Here is a 6590-nt window from a genome sequence, read left to right on the forward strand (position 1 = left end):
TTGTTTAGTATGGGGAAGGACCTGAAAGCTGCACCAGCTCTGGAAATTACAACAAAATTGAGTTGTGGACATTCCCTGGGACAGACTGGGCTTCCCAAAGGTACAGCCAGTGAGCTAGCTCTGCCTTATTTTCCCTTAACTTCAACCATGTCTAAAACTGAGGAGGACCATCTGTGCTATGTAATAAAAAGTTATAGTCTTTATGCCACAATGATAATTTTGAAACTTAATATATTCGAAGTCTATACTTATAAATATAATTTTAAAATGTGTTTAAATCTCATTTAAAAAGGAAAAACTCATTTTGATTATTTTCTTATTATCCAACCTGTTTGGTAAATAGCTTAGTCATGATCAAAATAAGATAATGTGTATGGAAGCAACATGTAAATTGTAAAATGCTGCACAAAAGATTCTAAGAGCCATGGTTAAAGACAGGAAACATCCTCTTCTCTTCCCCAGAGGGAATCATCCTAAATGTGTTAATTTTTCTTAATAGATTTTCATTTCCAACCACACAAACTCTTGATACTGGTTTTTGAAACCCCATTAAATTACAGGCAGAAATATAGCCCTACACTGATCCTTTAGATCAAACTTTTCCTCATACCAGGCTGTACACAATTCCTAGGCCTGCCTCAGGCTGCCCTACGCCTGACTTAGGATTCTAGTTTTTAGAGAGGTAGGGCATTCTTTGCTCATTTGCATTTTCTTCATTGTAGTGTTAGGCTCAAACGTGAAACCTTTCTCTGTAACTTTTCTTTGAAAGCACCAACAAAGTTAGCTTCAAAATTATTTTATTTTTTTAAACATTGTTTCTTATAAAGTGTTTTTTAAATTAATTAATTAATTAATTTTTATTTATTTATTTTTTGGCTACATTGGGTCTTTGTTGCTGCGAGTAGGCTTTCTCTAGTTGTGGCAAGCAGGGGCTACCCTTTGTTACGGTGCACGGGCTTCCCATTGCAGTGGCTTCTCTTGTTGTGGAGCACAGCTCTAGGCACACAGGTTTCAGTAGTTGCAGCATGCGGGCTCAGTAGTTGCAGCATGTGGGCCCTAGAGCACATGGGCTTCAGTAGTTGTGGCACGTGGGCTCAGTAGTTGTGGCTCACGGGCTCTAGAGTGCAGGCTCAGTACTTGTGGTGCATCGGCTTAATTGCTCTGCAGCATGTGGGATCTTCCCAGACCAGGGATCGAAGCTGTGTCCTCTGCATTGGCCAGATGCATTCTTAACCACTGCGCCACCAGGGAAGTCCCCAAAAGTATTTTAAATATTAGAGACTATTAACCCTTTCATCTCACCACCAAGAAAAATATGGCAAGATTTAACTTTGGGAAAAGCTACATTTCCTTCCTGTGAATGACTGCCTTACTACTCACCAGCAAAAATTATTTCCAGTTCTCAGAAGTCCACTATCTACAGACTTCTAAGTAGCTTCTTTATAGTTGGATCTTAAAGAGGTTATGTTATACTTAGTTAGTTACTTCAAAATTCCTTTGCTATAGCAGACGCTACTAAATAGGCATCATTATTGCATGCAGTCTTGGAGCATCTCACTTAATAGTGATTTATTCTTAATCCACTCACTCTCACGACACCATCTTTGAGAATAATACCATTTATCTGAATAATGAACAGTTGAAGGGAATAGCATTCATGTGAATAATAACTGAATAAAGAACAGCTGAAGGTGAGTTTTTACTTTTGCATCATGCTAAATATTGGAGAGGGAGTTTAAGCTGATCACTTGAGCTCTATATAAATGACAGAACAATTCAAATACGTATTGATTAAATCCCTTGCTTAAAGTTTTTCTATAATAAATATGGATTGTACTATATACTGTTCATTTAATAGCAAATATTTATTGAATGCTTACTATGTGCCAGGTACTGTGCTTATTGAATAGTATATATCCCTGTTCTTGTGGAGCTTACATTTTAGAAAGGGGAGCCAATGAACAATAAACAAATTAAAAAACATATACAAATACTATATATAGGGTATATATATTATATATATTATATGTATACATATTAGAATGTATAATATTGTATAGTATATGGGGATGTATTATGTTATATTAGAAGGTGATATATGCTGCAGAAAAAAATATTTTAAGTAGGGCATAAGGGGCATTGAGAGTTCAGAAAGTGAGCAGTTTGCAATTTTAAATAGGATGTTCACTGTGGGTCTAGAGATTTCATTGAATTTGAGAAAATTTGAAGAAGTCAGCCATAAAGATACCAAGGAAAGGAGCTTCCCTGGTGGCTCAGTGGTTGTCTGCCTGCCAATGCAGGGGACACGGGCTCGAGCCCTGGTCCGGGAGGATCCCAAGTGCAGCAGAGCAACTAAGCCCGTGTGTCACAACTACTGAGCCTGCACTCTAGAGCCTGCGAGCCGCAACTACAGAGCCCTCATGCCACAACTACTGAAGCCTGTGCGCCTAGAGCCTGTGCTCCGCAACGAGAGAAGCCACCACAATGAGAAGCCCCCACTCACAGCAACTAGAGAAAGCCCGTGGGCAGCAACAAAGACCAAACGCAGCCAAAAAAAAAAAAAAAAAAAAAAAAATACCAGGGAAAGAACATTCCTGGTAGAGGAAACAGCCTGTGGAAAAGCCCTAAGATGATCACAAGCCTGGCATTTTCAAGGCAAAGCAAGGGAGCCAGGATGGTTTTTGAGTGGAGAGTGAGAGGCAGATAATAGGAGAGGAGCTCAAAGAATAGGATGAGGAGCAGTGGTGGCGGTGAAACAAGATCCTAGAGAAATGTGGGTGTTTTTGATAAGGAGTTTGTCCTTTTTACTCTGAGTGAAATGGGGAAGCATTGGAGGGTTTTGATCAGAGGAGTGATGTTATCAGGCTTATGTTCTAAAGGGGCCACAGTGGCTTCTATGTTGAGCATAGACTGTAAGGCCTACAGGAAGCTCCTGCAGTGATCCAGGGAAAAGCTGATGGTGGCTCAGACCAGGATGGCAGCAGTGGAGGTGGTAAGAAACCGTTGGATGCTGAATATATTTTGAAGACAGAGCCAACATGATTGGCTGATGGATTGGTTGGGGGACATGACAGAGGCAGCAGAATCAAAAATAACTCCAAAGTGTTTATCTGAGCAAGTGAAAACATGAAGATATTATCAATTGAGATTGGGGAGGCTAGAGGTGGAGCAGGTTTGGGGAAGAAAATTCAAGAGTTCAGTTTTGTTCTTACTGAGTTTGAGATATGTTAGATATTCAAGTTGAGATGTGGAACAGGCTGTTAGGTGTACAAGTCTGGAGAGATGGCTAGTCTGGGTATATAAAGCTGAGAGGAGGACATGCATGTAATTTGCAGGGCTCAATGCAAAATGAAAGGGAGAGCCCCTTGTTAAACAATTACTAAGAATTTTCAAGATGGTGACAACAGAGCATTAACTGAGTGTGGGGTCCTCCTGAGGGGTGCACAGGCTGCACATCCATGGAACTGGCCTTGTTTGGGAGTCATGGGCATATACATGATATTTAAAACCATGAGATTGGATGAGAGCATCAGAGGAATGAACATGATGGCGAAGAGGACCAGACACTGACACCTGGGGCATGCTGGAATGAAGAGAGTCAAGGGAAGAGGAGGAGCCAGCCAAGGAAACTGAGAGGTAGGAGGAAAACAGGGAAGTATCCTGTCATGGAAGCCAAGTAAGAAGATGAGGCGAGGGTAACCGACTGCATCAGATGCTGCTGGGTGGTTAAACAATGTGAGAACGGGGAACTGACAACTGGATTTAGCAATTTCTAAACTTTCAGCAACAATACATATTAATTTTTTTATACGAACCTAGGCAAAACTACGGAGGGAGTATTCTGAACCACAAAATTGTAATTATTGAAAACAATTTCTTGATATTACATGGCAACAGACATTGGGCCATATTCCACATTTATAAAAAGTCCCCCGAAGTAGAGCACATTCCTACGGTCACTGTTATATGAGTAAATTCATTTGGTAGACTTTGGGCATATAAAATAATAATACATTTTAAATGAGGTCAGAAGTTTTTCCAGTTTGGGGGGGTGGGGAGAGTAACTTTCTTGGCCGATATCAAGTGCTTATAAGGCCCTGATAACATGTCTTAAAATAATATTTTATTAAAAATTTTAGATTCCTCAAAAAGAGAAATTGCTTTTGAAATACTAATTACACCCCCTTTCCCAGTTTCTATTGCATTTGTCATCATATTATCTCAAGAAGTGTTGGTAAGAGGCTGTTATGGAAGGTCTTTGAAACAAGAAGAAAAGTCTTCCCAACCTTGAACTTAAAATAAAGTATCAAATCTGCAGGCATACAGGGAGTTGTTCAAGAACAAAGCTTTACCTGTTGCTTGTTCTTATGCATTTTATTGCACTACACGCTAAGACTAAAGAAAAGAAGATTTAACAAGCTTCTGACTTTTGATTAAAACTCTTTTTCAGAGTTTTTCATAAAAACATTTTATGGGACTTCCCTGGTGGCGCAGTGGTTAAGAATCTGCCTGCCGATGCAGGGGACACGGGTTCGTGCCCTGGTCCGGGAAAATCCCACATGCTGCAGAGCAACTAAGCCCGTGCGCCACACCTACTGAGCCTGCGCTCTAGAGCCCACGAACCACAACTACTGAAGCCCGCGCGCCTAGAGTCCATGCTCCGCAACAAGAGAAGCCACCGCAATGAGAAGGCTGCGCACCACAACGAAGAGTAGCCCCCGCTCACCGCAACTAGAGAAAGCCCGCGCGCAGCAGCAAAGACCTAACGCAGCCAAAAAATAAATAAATAAATAAATTTAAAAAAATTTATTTTTATAACCCAGAGAGCTAAGTAAGGCTTTTGTTTTGTTTTGCCTTGTTTTGTGTTAATTAGTGTGCCGGTCTTTGAAAATGTTCTTCCCAAAACCTGAAGTTTTGCTGACTGCTTACAGGTTTTGATATATTTCTGTGGTTAACAGGATACCACCCTAGGGGGCACCACAGAAGTGGTAAGTTTGCCCCTAGAAAATAATTCTGTTTTTGCACTGAAAATAGAATTTGCCTTTATCGATAGAAGAAATTCACATTTCAAAAAGCAAAGGAAATTGTGCAAAGGACCTCTACCACATCCAGACCCAAGTTATATATAGTCTATCACCTTCAGTGACATCTTTGCCAATTATCCTGAATCTGCAGGGAAATTCTTCTATATGGACGTTTTAAGCACCATGAGGAATGCATGATTAATTTTTAGAGATAAGCAGTCTAGAATACAAGAACTATAGGTTATACGTCCAAAGTATCTTTTTCTGAAGGTCTGAGACTGTGGTCATTGGGATTAACAAACCTGAGTAAACAGATAAGAGAACTGTTGTTGGAGTGATAGGAGCTCAAGCTGCGTGAGGTGTGCTCAAAGCCCAGGGTGCTAGATGGTGGCCTGGAAATGCGACCCCCAAGCCAGGTAAACCAGGTGCCTGTCATCCTAAAAGAGGCTGTCAGAATTAAATTCACCTCGCTGCTTATCCCTGTTTTCATTAATCAGTGCCTAACTTTCTTGTCCTTGACACAGTCTTAAACATTATCTCCTTCTTCTCCCCAAATCATTTCACTGCATCTTTAGGAACTCCTAGTCCACAAATCAAACAAACTACCATTACTTAAGCTACAGCTAGGAATTTATCTCCAAGTCTTCCCCTAACTAAAACCTGGCTTCCCCCTGGAGATACCTTCCTCCGTGGACATTTCCCGTAGTGGCTATTCTTACAGCCAGCTGTAGAGGAAGACATTTTATCAGCCCATGAATGGGACCTCTGCCTTCCTGTAGGTATTCACAGGTCTCTTCTTCCTTTTCCGATTCTCTTAGCATGCATAACCTGACCCTGCTCAGCACCATCTTTGAGGCTCTACCAGCCCCCCAGAGGGCATGTGTTCTTCTTTTTGTATTGGCTGCCAAGAGGCACGCAGCTCTTGGTGGGTACAGTTAATAGGTAAAGGTTTATTTAAAATTAATTAATTAATTAATTAATTAATTTATTTGGCTGCCCCAGGTCTTAGTTGTGGCATGCGATCTTCATTGCTGCATGCAGGATCTTTGTTGCGGCATGCAGGATCTTTAGCTGTGGCATGCGGGATCTTTAGTTGCGGCATGCAAACTCTTAGTTGCGGCATGTGGGATCTAGTTCCCTGACCAGGGATGGAACTCTGGCCCCCTGCATTGGGAGCACGGAGTCCTAGCCAGTGGACTACCAGGGAAGTCCCTTTAATAGGTAAAGTTTAGAATGAGTTTAATAGTAAAAGTTCATGTTTTGATCTCCACATCACCTTTTTTTGACAATATAAATTTCTTCTTTATATTAAACTTTTTGAGTATATAGAAGAAAACAACCAATTACAAATTTTGCCTTTTTGTATGCTAATCAACTATCTTATGGATTTTTTGGGGGGAGGGGGTCTCTATTATTCACCTGGAGTTATTCAAGTACTTTCTAAAGTACTATTCAGTGAAACCAAATACATTTATTGGTAGATTTAGACTATCTTTTCTAAGTTTTGCTCCCTAAATCAATCTTGAACCCCTTCAAGTTGTCACACTTCCATGCTGATGTGACAGT

Source organism: Balaenoptera ricei, chromosome 1, assembly GCF_028023285.1.
Source record: "Balaenoptera ricei isolate mBalRic1 chromosome 1, mBalRic1.hap2, whole genome shotgun sequence".
Classification (NCBI taxonomy): domain Eukaryota; kingdom Metazoa; phylum Chordata; class Mammalia; order Artiodactyla; family Balaenopteridae; genus Balaenoptera; species Balaenoptera ricei.